Below are 23089 nucleotides of genomic sequence, written 5' to 3' on the forward strand. Positions count from 1 at the left end.
TAACCAGGTGTCGTGTGACTTCTGGTGAGACATTTCCAAGTCAGGATGCTGAGTGGCTTGGAGGAAAACTTGCAGGTCATGGTGTTCCCATATATCTGCTGCCCTTGTCCTTGTGTAGGTTATTGTAGAGCTGCTTCATAACAGGATAAAAATAATCTAAAATTAAAGTGATATTTTCTGATACAGTGGAGTCCAGAAGTACATAAATGTAATGTTTCAGTCAATGAATAAACCCAAGTCAAGCCTGGCTCTGGTTTGTTTATGTTGTGACAGGACATGATGATTATGGCATTTCCCACCCAATCCCCATATTCCTTGATTCCATAGATACCAAGAGTCTATCTAACTTTATCTTGCATATTTAATAACTGAGCAGCTACTGCTCTCTGTGTGTACTATATGAGGTGCAGGGAAAGCAGGAAGAAAGGTTAGACATGAGGTGGCACAGTGGCTCAGTGGTTAGCACTACTGCTTCAAAGAACCAGGCACTTGGGTTCAATTCCTACCTCAGGTGACTGTCTGTGTGGAGTTTGGATATTCTCCCTGTGTCTGTGTGGGTTTCCTCTAGGTGCTCCAATTTCCTCTCCCACTCCAAAGATATATAGGTTAGGTGCTTGGGGATTAGCCACGAGGGGAAAATTGCAGCATCACAGGGATGGGATGTACTTTAGAGAGTTGGTGTGGACTTGCTGGGTCAAATAGCCTGTTTCTGCAGTGTAGGGATTATATATATTTGGAGCACCCCATCAGGTTAATCTCTTAAAGAAGGTTTAAGCTTAGGGTTCTTCTGTGGAAACTGAGATATAAAATCATTAAATATAGCACCAACAAAACAAACAAGCTGGGCTTCTGGAGGAAGTGAACAGTAAGACTGATGTATAAAAGGATTCAAAAATTGGAGAAGAATTGAAAATTCTTTGACAGCAGCCTAGAAAGGAAGCATTGCAAATTTTGAAACTGCTGGGGAGTGTGTTGTATTGCTTGTATTCATAAAGATTTCTCAAGAAGTGAGGAGAAACACTAATGATTATGACACATGCAGGACCCAACGATGTGAAGGAAAGGATCACAGAGAATGCCGGAGAAACTCAGCAGATCTGGCAGCATCTGTGAAGAGAGAAACAGAGTCAACATTTCAAGTCCAAGATGACTTTTCTTCAGTCTGAAGTTCTTCAGATTATCAAACCTGGTGAGTTTCTCTGGCATTCTCCGTGTTTGCTTCAGATTTCCAGAATCCACAGCATTTTGCCTTTATGTTAAAAAAAGTCTTATATTTAGGTGGTGCCTTTTGTTCAAAAATGCTTCCTGTCCAAACAAGAACATTTGAAGCGTACAAAATCAAAAACTGCTTGAAAACCTCAGCAGGTCTGGCAGCATCTGTGGAGAGAAATCAGAGTTAACACTTTGGGTCCAGTGACCCTACTTCAGAACTAATTGTAGCAAGGAATATGTTGGTATCAATGCTGTAAAATGGGTGAGGGGAGATAGAGCCGAGAAACAGAGAAATTCGATTGGGCAAACAAAGGAATGGGTAAGGTCATTCCGGGAGAATGAATACATTCTCATGGGAACCATTAGTGGCTGACAAAGGGTTGTAGTGGCAGCAGACTTTGTGATGACAGGGCCTCTGGTGTATGAGGTTTGGGGTAAGGAGATGGGAGAAGGTGTACAGGGGTTAAAATGATTGAACTCGATACTGTGTCCACAAAGTTTGAAGCATAGTTCAGGCAGGAATTTGAACACAGAATCGCTCCTGAGAGGGGCAAATAAAATACAACATTATCTAATTTCAGTGCTGGCTGCGGGTTAACTGTAAGCAGGGACACAAAAAGGGAATTCATCAACTAAGCAGAGAAACTGGAGGAGGAGCACCTGTAAATGAGGAAATTAGATTAGGCCTACGTTGCCTTTCAGTTGCACAGCTGTCTAGCTGTATGAAGGCCCTTGTGCTGTTTGCATGGGCATCAGGCCCTGTAAATTACTATGTGAGTACAAACTGTTCAAACAGGTCACATTTCAGGGAAGAGGTGATGGCCCAGTGGTATTATTACTAGACTGTTAATCCACAACCCAGCTAAAGTTCTGGGGACCTGGGTTCAAATCCTACCATGGTAGATGGTGGAATTTGAATACCTTTTTCAAAAGTCTGGAACTAAGAATCTACTGATCACCATGAAACCATTGCTGATTTTTGGAAAAAAGTCATTTGGTTCACTAATGTCCTTCAGGGAAGGAAATCTGCCACCTGGTCTGGCCTACATGTGACTCCAGACTCACACAATGTGGTTGATTCTCAACTGCCCTCTGAAATGGCCTAGCAAGCCACTCAGTTGTACCAATCACTACAAAGTCTCAAAGAAATGAAACTGGACACATCACCCAGCATCAAACTAGGCACCGGAAGAGACAACGGCAGAAACAGCCCTGTCGACCATGCAATGTCCTCCTCACTAACATCTGGGGGTTAGTGCCAAAATTGGGAGAGCTGTCTCACAGACTAGTCAAGCAACAGTCTGATATAGTCATACTCACAGAATCATATCTTACAAACAATGTCCCAGACACCACCATCACCATCCCTGGATATGTCCTGTCTCACCAATAGGATGGACTCAGCAGAGGGGGCGGCACAGTGGTATACAGTTGGGAGGGAGTTGCTCTGGGAGTCCTCAACATTGACTCCAGACCCCATGAAGTCTCATCGCTTGAGGTTAAACATGGGCAAGGAAACCTCCTGTTGATTACCACATACCGTCCCCCCTCAGGTAATGAATCGGTATTCCTCAATGTTTAACAACACTTGGAGGAAGCACGAAGGATGGTAAAGGCACAAAATTTACTCTGGGTGGGGGATTTCAGTGTCCACCACTAAGAGTGGCTCGGCAGCGGTACTACTGATCGAGCAGGTCAGGTCCTAAAGGACATAACTGCTAGACTGGGTCTGTGGCAGGTGGTGAGAGAAACAACAAGATGGAAAAATATACTTGACCTCATCCTTACTAAACTGCCTGCTTCAGTTACATCTGTCCATGAAAGTATCGGAAAGACATGCACAGTCCTTGTGGAGACGAATCCCGCCTTCACATTGAGAACAACCTCCATCGTGTTGTGTGGCACTATCACCATGCTAAATGGGACAGATTTCGCACAGATCTAGCAACTCAAGACTGGGCATCCATGCGGCGCTGTGGGCCATCAACAGCAGCAGAATTGTACTCCAGCACAATCTGTAACCTCATGGCCCGGCATATCCCCCACTCAACCATTACCATCAAACCAGGGGATCAACCCTGGTTCAATGGAAAGTGCAGGAGGGCATGCCAGGAGCAGCACCAGGCATATCTGAAGATGAAGGGTCAACCTGATGAAGCCACCAAACAGGACTACTTGCACACCAAACAGTAAAAGCAGCAAGTGAAAGACAGAACCAAGCGATCCCACAACCAACGGATCAGATCTAAGCTCTGCAGTCCTGCCACATTTAGTCGTGCACACTTAAACTGGAGGAGGAGACTCCACAAATATCCCCATCCTCAATGATGGAAGAGCCCAGCACATCAGTGCAAAAGATAAGCCTGAAGCACTCGCAGCAATCTTCAGTCAGAAGTGCCAAGTGGATGATCTATCTCGGCCTCATCCAGTGGTCCCAGCATCACAGATACCAGTCTTCAGCTAATTCAATTCACTTCACGTGATATCAAGAAACTATTGGAGACACTGGATACTGCAAAGGCTATGGGACCTGACAACATTCCAGCAATAGTACTGAAGACTTGTGCTCCAGAACTTGCTGTTCCCCTAGCTAAGCTGTTCCAGTGCAGTTACAACACTGGGATCTACCCGACAATGTGAAAAATTGCCCAAGTGCGTCCTGTACACAAAAAGCAGGACAAATCCAACCTGACTAATTACCATCAGTCCCAGTACCCATCAGTCTACACTCAATCATCAGTAAAGTGATGGAAGGTGTCGTCAATAGTACTCTCAATGGCAGTTGGGTCCAAAGAGCCCTGCGACGCCCACATCGCACAAATGAATAGAAAAAAAAGAAAAAGTTACAGAAAAGAATATGGGCCAGATGCATCATCCATTGGGCTCTGTAAATTACTGTGTGAGCACAAACTGTTCAAACAGGTCACAGTTACAGAAAAGGGGTTTGGGCTAGATGCTGGCAAATGTGACTGGATTAATGTAGAATAACGGGTCAACATGGACAAGTTGGACCGAAGGGTTTATTTCTGTGCTGCACATCTCCATGGCTCTAAAACACCAGCAGAATTGTGAAAGAAATTGAAGGGAGTGGTGACCAGGGCACCAATATATTAGGGAATAAGAGGCCATCTGACAGAGAGCATGCAAGTAGGGGAATATTTCCTTTCTCAAATTAAAACAGCAAATTCAGACATAGGCAAGAGGGAGTTAACTTAAGTGAGTTTGTTTTCCATTCTGCCAACGTTAGATGATCAACTTTCTGTCCACTGTTCTGAGACATTGAAAATGAACATAGTGTGGTGATGTGACAGAAAGCCATCTAACTCATCCTGTAATTAATCCCTTTGGAACTAAATTAATGAGCTGTTCGCTGCTCACTTCAAGACCACATTACAAGGCAAACATCCAAACTAGCCACTCAATGCTTCAGCACAGAATGTGACTATTTCAATTGCCCCTTTGGATCATCTTCTATTGAACTTACTTTTTGACAAACTGCCTCCAACAGAGTAAGTGGCACTTTTGCTCAGTGATGTATTTTCTGAGACCTTTCAAGACACTAATTCTGTTTTAAGCAATGGAGATTTGTGTTCACATTCAGCTTTCTTCCAGCTAACTAAGACATAGGAGCAGGATCTCATAGAATGTAAAAGTTGGGTCCAAAGAGCAATGGGACATTTGAGCCTTCAATGAATTGTACAGGACAAAAGAGGCCACTTGGCCAACTGAGACTGTACCACCAAAACTAGATTAAAGCTACACAATTCTGCCTTACCTGTACCTGCCCCATAGTGTTGAATGTGAAATAAAAACTGAAAGAACTGCAGATGCTGTGAATCAGAGACAAAAATAAAAGTTGCTGGAAAAGCTCAGCAGGCCTGGCAGCATCTGTGGAGAAAAATCATTGTTAACGTTTCGGGTTGTGTGACCCTTCTGAAATTAACACTGTTTTCTCTCCACAGATTACCTCAAGATCTGCTGAGCTTTTCCAGCAATTTCTATTTTTGACATAGAACGTTATGCCATTTCGAGCGCTCATCCATGTACTTTTTAAAGCTGGTGAGGTTTCCCGCCTCAACTGCCCTCCCATTCCAGATTCCCACCACCTTCTGGGTGAAAACATTCTTCATGAAATTCCATCTGAACCTCTTGCCTTTCACCTGAAAATAATGCCCCTTTGATAGTGACCCTTCAACAAAAGTAAAACAGTTGCTTTCTATCCAGCGTGTCCATGTCCCTCATGATCTGATACACTTCAATTTGGTGCCCTCAAACTTCTCAACTCTAAAGAAGACAATCTGACCTTATCCAGCTCCTCTTCACAGTTCAAGTGTTCCATTGCAGGCAATATCCTGATGAATCTCCTCTGCACCCCCTCCAGTGCAATCACATCCTCCCCAGAGTGTGGAGACCAGAACTGCACACAGCATTCCAGCTGTGGCCCAATCAAAGTTCTGCCCAGCTCCAACATCACTTCCCTGCACGTATAATCAATGCCTTGACTGATAAAGGCCAGTATCCCATAAGTCATGGATTCGTAGGGTCATAAAGTCATACAGCATGGACACAGACCCTTTGGCCCAACTTGTCCATTTCAACTACGTTCCCAAACAAATACCGGTCCTACTTGCCTGCATTTGGCCCACATCCCTCTAAACCTTTCTAATTCATGTACCTATCCAAATGTCTTGTAAATATTGTAACTGTACCTGCATTTACCACTTCCTCTGGTAGTTCATTCCACATCCAAATCACCATGAAAAAGTTGCCACTAGGATCTCTTTTAAATCTTTCTCCTCTCACCTTAAAAAATGTGCCTCTAGTTTTGGACTCCGTTACCCAAGGGAAAAGACTTTTGTTGTTCATCTTATCTATGCCCCTCATGATTTTATAAACCTCCATAAGGTCACCCCTCATCTTCCAACACTCCAGTGAAAAAGTCCCAGCCTCTCCTTATAACTCAAACCTTCCAGTCTTGGCAACATCCTGGTAAATCTTTACCGAACCGTCTTCCCATAGAAGGGAGACCAGAACTGTATACAGTGGCCACCCCAATGTTCTGTAGAACCTCAGCAATGACGCCCCAAGTCCTATACTCAATGGTCTGAGCAATGTAGGCAAGTGTGCTAAATGCTTTCTTAACCACCCTGTTTACATGTGATGTAAATATCAAAGCATTATATATCTGAATCCCTAGGTCTGTCTGTTCTGTAACACTACCCAGGACCCTACTATTAATTATATAAGTCCTGCCTTTTCCTGTTTTACCAAAATGTAACACCTTACATTATCCAAACTAAACTCCATCTGCCACTCCTCAGCCCATTGGCCCAATTTATCAAAATTCCTTTGTAATCTTTGAACCTCCTTTACTGTCGACGATACCACCAATTTTAGTGTCATTCTCAGACTTACTATCTATGCTTCCTAAACTCTCATCCAAACTGTTTATATAAATGTCAAACAAAAGTGGACCCAGCCCCGATACCTGTGGAACACTGGTAGTCACAGGTCTGCAGTTCGAAAAACAACCTTCCATCACCTCTCTCTGTTGCCTACCGTCAAGCCAATTTTGTATTCCATTGGCAAGCTCTCCCTCAATCCCATGTGATCTAACTTTACTAATTAGTCTACCATGTGGAACCTCATCAAAGGCTTTACTGAAGTTCAAGTAAACAACATCTACCGCTCTGCACTCATCAATCTTCTTTGTCGCCTCTTCAAAAAATCTCTGTCAGGTTTGTGAGACTGCGCACCACACCATGCTGACTATCCCTAATCAGTCCTTGCCCCTCCATGCCTTACAAATGCATGTAAACTCTATTTCTTATAATTCCTTCCAACAGCTTACCCATCACTGATGTCAGACTCACAGGCCTATAGTTGCTAGACTTCTCTTTACAGTCTTTCTTAAACAAAGGCACAACATTAGCCACCATCCAGTCCTTCAACACTTCATCCGTAGTTATAGGTGATACAAATATCTCTGCAAGTGGCCCCACAATTTCTTCCCTAACTTCCCACAATGTCCTGGGATACACTTGATCAGGTCTCAGAGATTTATCCACCTTTATGTTTTTTAACTCCTTCAGCACTTCCTCTTCTACAATGTGGACTGTTTTCAAGACATCAATGCTTATTTCCCTGAGTTCTCTGGCCTCCATTTCTTTCTCCGCAGTAAAAACTGATGCAAATTATTCATTTAATATCTTTCTCATCTCCTGAGGCTCAACACAAAGATGACCTCTTTGATCTTTAGGGCGGCCTACTCTCTTTCTAGTTGTTCTCTTGCTCTTAGTGCACTTGTAGAATCTTTTTGGATTATTCTTGACGTTGTATGCCAAGGCTATGTGATATCTCCTTTTTACCCTCCTGATATCCTTCTTAAGAATGCCCCTACACCCCTTATAGTCTTCTAGAGATTCACCTCATCCCAATTGTTTATACCTAACGTGTGCCTTCTTCCTATTCTTGACCAGAGCCTCAATATCTTTATTTATCTCCACTTCCTTACTCTTACCAGCCTTACCTTACACTCTAATAGGAACATAATGCCTTGGAACTCTCATTATCTCACTTATGAAAGCCTCCCACTTTCTAGTCATCCTTTTACCTGCGAACAGTCTACTCTAATCAACTGTTGAAAGTTCTTGTGTCATACCATCAAAATTTGCCTTACTCCAGTGAAGAACTTTAACTTTTATACAAGGCCTATCCTTTTCAATAACTATTTTAAAACTAATAGAATTATGATCATTGGTCTCAAAGTGCTCCCCCACTAACACTTTAGTCACTGGCTCTGCCTTATTTCCCATGAGAAGGTCAAACTTTGCTTCTTTTGCAGTAAATTCATCTTCATACAGATAAAGAAATTTTTCTTGAAGTATCTTCTTATCTACCCTGTTGATCTGTTGCCAGAGGTTGTCACTTTTGGACACAGAGGGTCAAAGGAAATTTCATGGAGTTATTCACAATGATGCTAAGGTTTAATAAAATAAGAAGGAATAAATGGTTTTTAGTTGAGCAAGAGTTGGTAGCCAAACAGAACAGATTTGAAATGATTACCACAGAGCCAGAAATGGTGCAAAGAAATATTTTCTATCACACAGTAAATTTTGTGATGATGGGGTAGACTACCTGAGAGGTTGCTTGTAGCAGAGTTAATAATTGCATTGAAAAGAGATTTGAATAAATACTTGAGAGGAGATTGAACAAGATACAGTGGTATGGGGAAAGAGAAGGGAGTGGATAACTCTACAGAAGCAGGGATGGGCTGAATGATCTCATTTGCAGTATGATTTTATGATCCTAAGACCTAAGCGCGTTGATGATTGTGACCGTACCAGCCTGTACACTAAGTGTTAGCTGTGGCTCAATGTTAAGTTGTAACAAAAGCAGTTTCTGATGACAAACACTACAGATTCTGTCCTCATGTCTGCTTTTAAAAAGTTCAATGGCCCCAACTGTAGCTCGGAACTCCAACTGGTGGAGAGGTTGCAGACCTAGGGCAATTACACTCTCAAATCTCAGTCAGATTTTATGGGTTCATAGTCATTGGGGGTTCATAGTCCATTGTGGTTCCCAGTTCCAATTCAAAGATCCAAGCATAAAAATCTCTCTGTTATTGATGGACAAGTGCTCATCTGTCTGAGGTCTCAGCTTTTGGAAGATTGTTAACTGAGGTCCTGTCTGGCATCTAGGGTGGATGTGAAATATCAAGCTGCAAGATTTAGAAAGAAAACTGTCACTTACACTCTAGCCAATTTTTATTGCATCATTATTTTCACAGAAAGCAATCAAATGCTGAGCATTATCATAAGTCAGTTAGAGGGCCTTGGCTTTGCATAAATTCACCATTTTTGTTTCTTTATTTCTGGGATGTTGGCCTTACAGACGAGACCAGCTGTTACTGTCCAACTTGAATTGTTCTGGAGAAATTGCTGGTGTTTGCGTTCTTGAATCACTGCAGGACCCACCCACAGTGCTGTCAGGGGAGAAAATTCCAGGATTGTTACCCAGTGACACTGAAAGAACGGTAACATATTTCCAAGTCAGGATGATGAAGCCTTGCAGGAGAGTTTGCAGTTGATGGCATTCCCATGCCCTTACACAAAAAAAAATGCAGGAGAAACATGGCAGCTCTCACAGTATCTGTGGAGAGAGAAACAGAGTTAATGATCTGAAGAGGAATCACAGGATTTGAAAACACTGACTTTGTTTCTCTCTCCACAGATGTTGCCTGACCCTCTGAGATTCTTTAGCAATTTATATCTTTGTTTCAGATTTCCAGCATCTGCAGTTACTGTTTTATAATATCGGCTGCCCTTGTCCTTCCAGATGGAAGTGGTTGTGGGTTTGGAAAGTACTGTCTGAGAATCTTTGGTCAATTTCTGCAGTGCATCTTGTAGTTGGTACACACTGCTGCTACTGAGCGTCGGTGGTGGAGGGAGTGGATGTTAAAGATGGTGGATGTGGTGCCAATCAAGCGGACTCCTTTGTTCTGGATGGTGTTGAACTTCTTGAGTATTATTGGACCTGCACTCATCCAGAGATTTTTTTAAATTCATTTGTGGGATGTGTGCGTAGCTGGCTGGCCAGCATTATTTGCGCATCCCTAGTTGCCCTTTAGAAGGTGATGGTGGGCTTCCTTCTTGAACCTCTGTGGCCCACCTCCTCCAGGTTGACCCGCAATGTTTTTAGGGAGGGAGTTCCAGGATTCCATCACATTCCTGATTTGTATCTTGCACATGGTGGTCAGGCTTTGGGGAGTTGGGAGTTGAGTTACTCAGCACAGAATTCCTCGTCTTTGTCACGTTCTTGTAGCCATAGTATTTATATGTTCAGTTTCTGGACAATGGAAATAGACACATAGAAACATATAAGATAGGAGCAGGAAGAGGCCATTTGGCCCGTAGAGCCTACTCTGCCATTCATCATGATCATGGCTGATCATCCATCTCAATAGCCTAATCCTGTTTTCTCCCCATAACCTTTGATCCCATTCACCCCAAGTGCTATATCTAGCTACCTCTTGAATGCATTCAATGTTTTGGCATCATCTACTTCCTGTAGTAATGAAAGCCACGGGCTCACCACACTTTGGGTGAAGAAATGTCTCCTCATCTCCGTCCTAAATGGTCTACCCCGAATCCTCAGACTGTGACCCCTGGTCTGGACACACCCACCATCAGGAACATCCTCCCTGCATCTACCCTGTCCAGTCCTGTTAGAATTTTATAAGTCTCTAAGAGATCCTCCGTCTTCGTTTGAACTCCAGCGAAAACATCCTAATCTCATCAATCTCTCCTCACACACCCACATTCCCCAGAATCAGCCTGGGAAATCTTCACCGCACTCTCTCGAGAACAAGATGCCCAAAGTGTTTGGGTCTCGAATATTACCCTCAGGAACTTCTGCAGAAATATCCTTAGACTTAGATGATTGACATTGACCAAACACAAGGTCTTCCTTTCTGCCAGGTATAACACTAATAATCAGAAAGATTATCTCCTGATTCCCAATTTGGAGCAGTTTCCTTGATGCCACATTCGGTCAAATGCAGTCTTGCTGTCAAGGTCTGTCACTCTCCTCTCACCCCCGGAGGTCAGCTCTTTCATCCTTGTTAGAACCAAACTATAATGAGGTCAGGAGCTGAGTGGCCCTGCTGGAACCCAAACTGTGAGCAGGTTATCGCTGAGAAAGTGCTGCTTGGTAGCATCATCTAAGAGTCTTTACAATTGGCATGATAGGTGCAAACCAACCAATGAACAAGGAGAGAATGTAATTTTCCAGGGGCAACAGCAAGCTACAGGTTAAAATGACATCATTTCAAAACACTGAATGCATGGCTTTTATTCTCGCTTAAAGAGTCAGGTAAACACCAAATGTTGACAAGGCTGTATCATGCTCGATAAGGCTGAAGTAAATTTATTACAATGCATAGAACATCGAAATACTTGCTGTGCTGATTTGTATTCAGGGACTGGCTGTGTACCATTGCTGAATTCTCAGGTTTCATCCATGAACCAATTTCATGGTGACTTAGGGGAGACTTTTTTGAAAGCAGATATTGTAAAGCAATGGGAGCTGTAATTTAACAACAGTCTAACCCTGTTATTCTAAATGTGTGTGGGGTCCAGCAGGGCAATGTTTATCTCAGTGTTAATATCTTACTGAGGTTTGCATGCCTCCTTTGTGAAATGAGTCAACTTATATTTGTTTGTCTTTTAAAATTGCCGTATGATTTGGAACTGTGTGCGGGAAATCAAAATACTAGCATGGGTGTTCCTATCTAAATCTAAATAAAGGGAGACCGAGTCTTAACAATGGATACTACAAAAGTATGAGGGAGCAAGTTGCATCATGGGGTAGTGTGACAGCCCACTGAAGTAGCAGGTTGGAAATTGCATCAAATTATTCTTGGAGTTGGAGCAAAAGTTACCCTTTTTTCAAGGTTTTCACAGTACCCCAATTCACCTGATATTCTGACTCAGACAGATCGAAATACCAATCAGGTTTCTGTGTGAAACAAGATTCATTATTTATTGTAAGCAATTAGACTAAAGCAACAAGCAAACAGTAATAAACCATGTCACCCTCTATTCCCTTATAAACTCCCTATTTAAACACACACATGTGCGCACGCACATACACGCATGCACACAAACACACACATATATTCGCACGCACACATGCACAAACACACACACGTGCAAGTGCACACACACACTGACACACATGCGTGCACACACTCATGTACACATGCACATACACACACATGTACATGCATAAACATGCACACAGACACGTGCGTACACCCGCACATGCACACACACGTGCACACATATATGCATGCATACATGCATGCAGAAACATGCGTGCACACACATGTGCACTCACACACGCGCACGCACACATACACACACACAGCGCGCACACACACACGCACACACAGACACACACACACCCATAACACACACAGCACACACACACATAGGCACATGCAAATCGGGAAAATATATTGTTGGAAGAGGTAGAAAATCATGAAAGAGATCTTTGCATCCTATTTCAAGTGTGAGATGATCTTACTGTATTCAGTTGACTTTCTCTGAAAATTTCTTCTGGTCTGCAAGAAGTACAAAGTATCATATTCTCTTGAAAGTATCTCAAATTTATCAATTCAATAGCCTGGAGATAGGTGAGATACTAAATGAATATTTTGTGTCATTATTTCCCGTGAAGAATAACATGCAAGTTGAGGAACTTGGAGAAATAAATAATGATGTCTTGAAAAGTGTCCATATTACAAAACAGGAGGTGCTGGAAATCTTAAAACACATAAAGGAGATAAACCCCAGGACTCTGATCAGGTGTGCCCCAGAAGTTTGTGGGAAGCTAAGAAAGAAATTGTTGGGTCTGTTACTAATATATTTGTACCATCGATAGCTATGGGGGAGATGTTGAAAGACTGGAGGGTGGTAAATGTGGTGCCATTATTTAAGAAAGGCTGTAAGGAAAATCCAGGGAATGATAGACCAGTGAGCCTCACATCAGTGGTCAGTAAGTTGTTGGAAGGTATTCTGAAGGATAGGATTTAGATACATTTGGAAAGGCATGATTAGGGATAATCAACATGATTTTGTACGTGGGAGATTGTGTATCATTAACTTGATTGAGTTTTTTGAATGGGTGACAAAGAAGATTGATGAAGGCAGAGTGGTAGATGTTGTCCCCATGGACTTCAACAAGACATTTGACAAAGTTCCACAAAGTAGACTGGTTAGCAAGGTTAGATCACGTGGAATCCAGGGGGATCTAGCTAATTGGATAAAAAAATTGGCTTGAAGGTAAGAAACAGAGGTTGGTGGTAGAAGTTTACTTTTCAGACTGAAGGTCTGTGACCAGCTCTGTGCCACAAGGTTCAATGTTGGGTCCACTGCTTTTCATCATTTATATGAATGATTTAGATCTGAATTTCAGAGGCATCATTGATAAGTTTGCAGATGACACCAAAATAGGTCGTGTAGTGGACAGTGAAGAAGGTTATCTCAGAGTATAATGGAACCTTGATCAGATGGGCCAATGTGCTGAGGAATGGCAGATGGAGTTTAATTTAGATAAATGGGAGGTGCTGCATTTTGTTAACGGCAAATCAGGGCAGGATTTATGTAGTTAATGGTAGGGTCCTGAGGAATGCTGCTGAACAAAGAGGCCTAGGGCTGCAGGTTCATAGTTCCAAGAAAGTGAATCGCCGTTAGATAGGATAGTGAAGAAGGTGTTTGGTACGCTTACCTTTGATCAATGCGTTGAGTATAGGAGTAGAGACATCATGTTAAGGCTGTACAGGACTTTGTTAAGGCCACTTTTGTAATATTGTGCTCAATTCTTCTCCCTACTATAGGAAGGATGTTGTTAAACTTGAAAGGGTGTAGAAAATATTTACAAGGATGTTGCTGGAGTTGGAGGGTTTGAGCTATAGGGAGAGGCTGAATAGCCAGGGACTATTTTCCCTGGAGCATCAAAGACTGAGGGATGATTTTACAGAGATCTATAAAATGATGAGGGTCATGGATAGGGTGAACAGCCAAAGTCTTTTCTCCCAGCGTATGCGAGTCCAAAAATAAAGGGCATAGGTTTGAGATGAGAGGACAAAGATGTAAAAGGGACCAGAGGGGCGACCTTTTCACACAGAGGGTGATGTGTTTATGGAACGAGCTGCCAGAGGAAGTGATGGAGGTGGGTATAATTACAACATTTAAAAGGCATCTGGAAGGGTATATGAATAGGAAGGATTTAGAGAGATACAGGCCAAATGTTGGCAAATCGAATTTGATCAGTTTAGGATATCTGGTGGGCATGGATGAGTTGGACCAAAGGGTCTGTTTCCATGTTGTATAACTTTATGACTCTCTAAATGAAACTGATTATGACACTTGACATCGAACTAGGCACTGGGAAAGACAACAGCATGAAACAGCCCTGTCAACCCTGCAAGGTCCTCCTTACTAACATCTGTGGGTTAGTGCGAAAATTGGGAGATCTGTCTCATAGACTAGTCAAGCAACAGCCTAACATAGTCACATTCACAGAATCATACCTTAGAGAAAATATCCCAAACACCATCACCATCACTGGATATGACCTGACCCAACAGCAGGACAGACCCAGTAGAGCTGGCAGCACAGTGGGATACAGTCAGGAGGCAGTTGCCCTGGAAGTCCTCAACATTGGATCCACACACCATGAAATCTTGTGGCTTCAGGATAAACATGGGCAAGGAAACCTCCTGCTGATTACTGTGTACCATCCTTCCTCGGTTGATCAATCTGTATTCCTCCATGTTGAACAACACTTGGCGGAGGCACTGATGGTGGTAAGAGTGAAATATGTACTCTAGGTATGGGATTTCAGTGTCTATCACCAAGAGTGGCTCAGCATGCAGCACTCCTGATCGAGCTGCTCGGGTCCTAAAAGACAGAGCTGCTAGACTGGGATAGCAGCGGGTGGTGAGGGAACCAACAAAAGGCAAAAAGATAGTTGACCTCATCATTACCATTCTGCCAGCTGCAGATGCAACTGCCCATGTTGTATAACTTTATGACTCTATAAATGAAACTGAACATGGTACCTGACATTGAACAAGAGCAAACAGCACACAGTTCAAGGCTCCACAAATATCCCCATCCTCACTGATGGAAGAGCTCAGCACAGCAGTGCAAAAGATAAGGCTGAAGCTTCCACTGCAATCTTCAGTCAGAAGTGCCAAGTGGATGATCCATTTTGGCCTTCTCCGGTGGTTCCCAGCATCACAGATACCGGTCTTCAGCCAATTTGATTCACTCCACGTGATATAAAGAAGCATTTGAAGGCACTGGATACTGCAAAGGCTATGACCCCTGACCAAATTCGGGCAATAGTAGTGAAGACTTGTGCTCCAGGATTTGCCATTCCCCTAGCCAAGCTGTTCCAGTACAGTTACAACACAGGTAATGGCATTTCTGAAGAAGGGTCTATGCCCGAAACGTCAGCCTCCCTGCTCCTCTGATGCTGCTTGGCCTGCTGTGTTCATCCAGCTCTGCACCTTGTTATCTCAGATTCTCCAGCATATCTCCTGCTATCTTTGAAACATTTATTACCCATCTCTGATTGCCCCAAAGAGGGTAAGTGAACCAGATAGGATTTTCCAACAATCGACAATAGTTTCATGATCATCATTAGATTCTTAAGTCCAGATTTTTATAGAATTCAAATTCTTCCATCTGTCATGGCGAGATTTGAACCCAAGTTCCCAGAACATTAACTCGGTCTCTGGATGAACAGCCCAGCGATAATACCACTAGGCCATAACCTCCTCTGATTCGTCTAGTTTTGTCCTGTACACAAAAAGCAGGGCAGATCCAACCCAACTAATTACTACAGCACCAGTCTGCTCTCGATCATCAGGAAAGTGATGGAAGGTGTCATCAACAGTTCTATCAAGCAGCACCTGCTCAGCAATAACCTGCTCAGTGGCCGTCAGTTTGGGTTCTGCCAGGGCCACTCAGCTCCTGACCTCATTACAGCCTTGGTTCAAACATGGGCAAAAGAGCTGAATTCCAGAGGTGAGGTGAGAGTGACAGCCCTTGATATCAAGGCTGCATTCGACTGAGTGTGGCATCAAGGAGCCCGAGCAAAACTGGAATCAATGGGTATCAGGGGGCAAACTCTCTGGTGGTTGGAGTCATACCTGACACTTAGGAAGATGGTCCTGGTTGTTGAAGGTCAATCATCTCAGCTCCAGGACATCTCTGCAGGAGTTCCTCAGGGAAGTGTCCTAAATGCAACCATCTTCAACCTTTCCATCAATGACATTCCCTCCATCACAAGGGTGGAAGTGGGGATAGTCACCAATAATTGTACAATGTTCAACACCATTTGCGAATCCTCACATACTGAAGCAGTCCATGTTCAAACGCAAAAAGATCTGGACAATATTCAGGCTTGGGTTGACAAGTGGAAAGTAACATTCACACCACAAAAATGCCAGTGTTACAATACAATGGCTTTAAGAGGTTTATTTTGTCCTGGTTTCTTCTTAAATACCGTCAATATTCTGGACATTACCATTGACCAGAAAGTCAACTGATTTACCATGTAAACATGATGGCGACAAGATCAGATCAGAGGTTAGGAATACTGCAGTGAGTAGCTCACCGCTGGAATCTCCAAATCTTGTCTACCATCTACAAGGCACAAGACAGGAGTGTAATGGAATACTCCCCACCTGCCTGGATGAGTGCAGCCCCAACAACACTCAAGAGGCTTGACACCATCCAGGACAAAGCAGCCCGCTTGATTGGCACCACATCCACAAGCATCCACTCCCTCCACCACCAACGCTCAGTAGCAGCAGTGTGTACTATCTACACGATGCACTGCAGTAACTCACCAAAGATCCTCAGACAGCACCTTCCAAACCCACAACCACTTCCATGTAGAAGGACAAGGGTAGCAGAAACATGGGAACACCACCCCCTGCAAGTTCCCTTCCAAGCCACTCACCATCATGACCTGGAAATATATCATTGTCTTTTCAGTGTTGCTGGGTGAAAATCCTGAAATTCCCTCTCTAAGAGCATTGTGCGTCAACCTATAGCACATGGACTGCAGCGGTTCAAGAAGGCAGCTCACCACCACCTTCTCAAAGGGCAACTAGAGATTGGCTATAAATGCTGGGCCCAGCTAGAGACAACTGTCCCATATACAAATAACAAAACAACAAAAAAAAGGACTAAGAGATTGATTAAAAGGGCAAAATGTAACATATGTGTGTGAAATGTAAAAGATAAGATTATAAGTTTGTCACAATCTGAAACTGGGAATTGACAGCAGAGAATAAAGAAGTACCAGAGCAATTAAAGGGCTATTTTAGTTTTGACTTCTCTAAGCTCTTAGTGAAAGGAAATTAGTGTCAGTAAAATATTAGTGCTGGAAAAATAATTGGTATGAAAGCTGATAAACCTCCCAAGCCTCATAACCTACACCTCAGGGGTACTTTAAGGAATTGGCCATGAAAATAATGGATGTGTTGGTTGTCATCTTCCAAAATTTTATAAATTGTGAAAAAGTCCTGGATGATATATAGGGAGGTAAATGCAATTCCACATTTCAAAAAAAGGAGAAAGAGAAATAACAGGGAAATACAAATTGGTTATCCTAACTTCAGTATTAGACATAATACTAGGGTCTTTTCTCAATGATGTGATAATAGGGCAGTTAGAAAATTGGACATTGAAAGGGAAATAATGTTTGGCAAACCTGCTGGAGTTCTTTGAAAATGTATGCAGTAAAATAGATGAGGGAGAACAGGTAGATGTGGTATATTTGGATTTTCAGAAAACTTTTGATGCAGACCCACATGAGAAGTTAATTCACAATGTTGAAGCGCATGAGGGTAATTTATTGGGATGAATTGCAAATTAGTCAGCAGACAGGAAATACATCATGGAAATGATTGGACAGTTTTACAGAATGGAAAGCGGTGATGAATAGCATTCCAGAGGGGTTAATGCATGGACCTAGGTATATATGAATGATTTAGATTAGGAAATTCAGTGGAATATTTTCAAATTTCCTGATTACACAAAACATCAAAATGTTGAGAAGGAAGTAAAGATGCTTCAAGGCAATTTAGACAAGTTTAGTGAGTAGCAAATTCAAGGCAGATGCATTATAATGTTGATAATTTTGAAGTTAAACACTTCAGTAGAAAAAAAAACTGAATGGCACAGTGGACAGTGAAATGTTTGTATACGAAGGGGCTTGGATTTCCTTATGCACCAGTCACTGAAATTAAGTATGCAGGTGTGACAGGCAGTTAGAAAGGCAAATATATACATACAGATATACAAATGGTGTGTTGGCCTCCTTTGCATGGGGATTCGAGTACAAGAACAAGGATTCCCTACTACAAATGTACAGGGCCTTGGTGGGATCACACCTGGAATATTGTGTGCAGTTAGTTCTTCTCACCCAACTAAAGATATTTTTGCTATAAAGAGAACGGAACGAAGGTTCAATGGACTGATTCTTGAAGTTTCTCATATGGGGACTGATTAGGTCAACTGAGCCTTTATTCACTGGAGAATCTAGGCGAGTTTAGAGAGGGAATCTGATTGAAATCTTACAGAGCTGGATATACTGGATGTTAGAATAGTGTGTCCCCTGGCTGGAGTGTCTAAAACAAGGGGTCATCATCTTGGGATATAAGGTAAACCATTTGGGACTGTGATGAAGAAACACTTCTTCACTCAGAGGGTGGTGAGCCTGTAGAATTCTCCATGAAGTCATTGAATATGCTTACAAAATAGTTTTCTATAAACTAAAGGTGTCAAGAAGTATGGGAGAGAGAGGGAGTATAGCATTGAGATAAAGGATCAGCTATGATCATATTAAATGTTGGACCAGGCTCAATAGGCAAAATGACCATGGGAAATAGAAACAGGGTTAGGTTGTTTGGTCTCTCAAGGCTGCTCAGTGATTCACAGGGATCATGGCAGATCAGACATACCTCACTTTCCCGCCCTTTCCTCATAACTTTCAAGTCCCAGGCTGATCAAGAATCTATCTTTGCACTAAAGATACACAAGGACTCTGCCCCCACATCTCTCTGGGGTAAGGAGTTCCAAAGACTCACAGCCCTTTAAGAGAAGAAATTCCTCCACATCTCAGTCTTAAAATGTCACCCATTTATTCTGAGATAATGCCCTCTGGTCCTACACTCTCCCATGAGGGGAAACATCCTCTCAGCATTTACCCTTTCAAGCCCCCAAGGATCTTATCCAATATAAATGCAAGACTTCTATAATTCTTTTCTATCTCAGATAGAAGCAGCATTCCCCAGAACAGCTGCTAAATAGAATATTCCAGCATTGCAACCAACGAACCTTTGGCCCCAGTCTCAATTAATATGGTCTTTAATTTCATTCAATGTGTTAACTATCAAAAATCCCACCATGCAACCTTTTAAATCATCTTCCAATCTCACCTGGCTTCAACCAGCTTCACACAATGAATGGGCCAACCATCTGTACCTCTTACTGAGCTGAATAAATTCCCCTTTTCGTTTCCTCTCTTCAGGACGGACAGGTTTCTTCAGCCTTTCCCCAAAAACTGATCATCTAATGTTTAACTCTTCTCCATTCTGAAACTGAGGAGGAACGATTAATAACGGCAACAACATCCACTGCCTTATATAGTGTCTTTTTGCAGAAAAGAATATTCCAAGGTGTTTCACAGGAGCACAGTAAAACGTAACTACTCATGGCACATCATGCAAGCCTTTACCAAGTTGATTAAGTTGGAAGAAGATGGAATCAGTACAGCTGGTATTAGATGAGACCAAAATTAGCTTTGAAAATTGGGAAGATTGGAAAGGGAGGCAAGAGTGAGGGCTTTCAACAATTTGACAGCTTGGAGATAAAGACTGCAACATGATTTTCTTCAAGTTGATTTCTCAATTAGACTGAAACTAAGACAGAGGTCTCATCATGTATTCATACCACAGTACTTTACAGTGACACCTCAGTCACAGTTTGCAATTATTGAGTTGCATAGAATTCAATCAGCAAACCAAACATGCCTTATATTAAGTCATTTTGTTGTGTTCTCCATGGTTGGAATGAGAATGAAGACTGTACAAGAGATTAGTCATGGTTTCTAGTGGCGCTTGCAATGTAAGAATATTGACTGTCAGAGAAAAACATACCTTACAGTTAGAATTATCTCACTTTCATGTCTGACTGTCATCATTGAAGGGCAATTAAAGAAGTGTTTTCACCAATGCTGGATCCATCTCAGTACAACCTGGTACTCCTGCTGGCATCTTAGTACAGCATTGCAGGGCTAGATAATGGAATAGACCAGGTTAAGGCAGCGGGATATTACAAAGACGGAAATATGATATTGCGTTAGCTTTAGTTTGCAGGAAAGGATAATGGGGTATTGAAAACAAGGCATTAGGATATTGCCAAGACGCCAAGGGGATATGCAGGGGGAAAGAAATGTGTTGTGAGAAATGCTTCTCGTTGTCCTGGCTATAAACAAGGATCTCCCTATTGTATGTTAGGAGTGTTTTATCTGGTGTCTGACAAGGTTGCTGGATAAAACTGGATGAAACAATTAATTACTTAGTACTGTCACCTCCTTGGCCTAACAAGAATGCCAATACACCTGGCTACATACACAGCCAAATAAATACAATGGTTCTCAGCTGCAAGTAAACATCGCATTGCTCCTGTGCCAGGGCACACCAGCACACTCGTATTCAAGCACATTGACATACATGCACCGTGTGGCTTACATTATTTGCTTCCTTTCTAACTGGCAACACTGATATTGATTCTTGACAAAACAAACCTCCTGGGAATGCATAGCCTTGCAAAGCCAGCCCTCAACAACAGATGGCCAGTGCTTAATTAAACAATTTGATCTCATTAATGATGAGCTTAATCCTTTTTAGAAAAGCTTCATCCTAATCCATGTTGTAGTGGTCCTGTGGCACCTCTTTTGGCTGCATAATTAACAATCAGCACAGATTCTAAAAGCACTGAAAATGTCATACTGGATGATTTCCGTCTTTCATTTGAGTGCTGAATTATTTTGTGAACTCAAACAATAATGTCACAATAATTTTGCTTGCTTGGTGCCCTTTCTTTGGTAATCTCTGAACCTAGGTAGCGAGTGCTGAATCATTAGAATAAGTAGATAGATCAATAAGTCAAAATCTCTCTTCACTCATGAAGACAGTGGCAGCACTGTGGCCAGCAAATGCCCCAGTCTGAAGACCTTGTACGCCTGCAATGTTGTACAATGTAGGCTGCTTTAGGATGACTGAGTTGGGAGATATGAATAGGAAGTCATTCTAAACAGTTCATGAATCGGAAGAATAAACACAACAGAAGCATTCCTTAAAAATAAAGCATAATGTGCAAAAGCAAGGGAGTAATGGTTTTGCCTGCAACTGCATACTTAGGACACCACATTTAAGAAGCAATGAGAAGGCTTTGGTAAAGATACAGAAAACATTTTGTCTTGGAATGTTTCCAAAGCTGAAGAAGCTCAGTTGCATTAAAAAAATTGGAAAAGTTGGGACTGTTCTTTTTCGAAAAGAGAAGGCGCCAAGGAGGTATTTGATTGAGGAGTTCATAATCATGAGGGACCTGGACAGAAGACATTGAGAGTAACTGTTCCCATTAGTGATAGGAGAGGGAATGAAAGGGCACCAATTTAAGGTGAGTTGCAAAGAACCATAAGCATCATGAGGAGAAACCATTTTACATAGTCAATGATTAGGATCCAGAATGAATAGCCACAGTGTTAGTGGTGGAGGGTAGGTCTATCATAGCTTTCAATAAGGAATTAAATAAAGACTAGAACAAAAAAAAACAAGTGGAGCTAAGGGGCAAGATTGGGTCAGTGGGACTATCTGTGGAGAGAGAAACAGAGTTAATATCCCAAGCCCGATATGAATGTTCTTCAGAAGTTCAGAAGGATTGGTTACAATATTGGTTTTACATTCCCCTGCCCACCACCCAATTCAATTCTTCTTTGAAGTCCATAAGATCAGGAGACAATAAGAAATAGAAACAGAAGTTGTTTGTTTGGCCCTTTGAGCCTGCTCCAATTCAATAAAACCATGGTTGATCTGACGTTCTTCACGTCCACATTCCTGCCATTTCTTTGTATCCTTGATTCCCCAATTGATCAAAAATCTTTCTCAGTCTTAAATGTGCACAAGGATTCTTCCCCCACAGATCTCTGTGGTAAGGAGTTCCAAAGACTCACAACCCTCTGAGAGAAAAAAATCCCTCCTCACCTCAGTCTTAAATTGGCACTCCCTTTATTCTGAGACCAAGCTCTCTGTTCCTAGTCTCTCCCATGAGAGGAAACATCCTCTCAGCATTGACCCTGTCAAACCCATTAAGAATTCTATATGTTTCAATGAAATCAACTCTCGTTCTCTAAACCCCAGGGAGTAGAGTCCCAACTGGTATAATATTTGCTATAAAGACAATCTTACCATCCCAGGACCATCCTAGTGAAGTCAATGATGAATATTGAATGGGTGTTAAATGATGTTCCACTTTTTCTTGCAGGTTTCCCAGCCAATGGGTTTGGTTAAAATTGCTGTTGATGCGTCTGCTATTGGGAGACAGGAACAGGAGTGGACTATATGGCCCTGACAGCCACTCAATTAGACCATGATAGACATATATCTTAACTCTATTGATCAGTTTTAATTTTGCATCATTTAATACACATACCTTTCCAAAATCTATTTATATTCAAAAATCTATTCATCTTGTATTCAAAGTTTACAGCTGATAATCTGATTTATAAATCACAGATTTATTTTGAAGAGTTCCAGAGCTCCACCACCTTTTGGGTGGAGAAGACCTTATTGACATCAACCCAAACTTTTAAAGATGTGCCCCACCCAATGCAAAAATTGATTTACCTGTAATCTATCCTTTAGTCATTGTATATGCCTCAATACGATCAGCCACTTTCACTGTGCTCAATGGGATTGTGAAGTTGGGACTATAGGCAGATCAGGCATGATCATACTAAATGGTGGTGTAGTCTTGACAGGCTGAATGGCCTATTACTGCTTTTAATGGGTCTTCTCATTTTTTTTTTCTGGGACTCAAGATGCTATTTCTGGATCATTGCCGATCCTTCCGACCTTCTGAAGAAGATTCATATTGGGCTTGTGGCATTAAGCATGTTTTTCTCTCTCCACAGATAGTCCCACTGACTCACTCTTCTCCCTTAGCTCTGCTTGTTCTTTCTTTGGCCAGGTGATTATCCAATTCTTTGTTGAAAGCTATGATAGAAC

The sequence above is a fragment of the Rhincodon typus genome, chromosome 12 (assembly GCF_021869965.1).
Source record: "Rhincodon typus isolate 14 chromosome 12, sRhiTyp1.1, whole genome shotgun sequence".
NCBI classification, from domain to species: Eukaryota; Metazoa; Chordata; class Chondrichthyes; order Orectolobiformes; family Rhincodontidae; genus Rhincodon; species Rhincodon typus.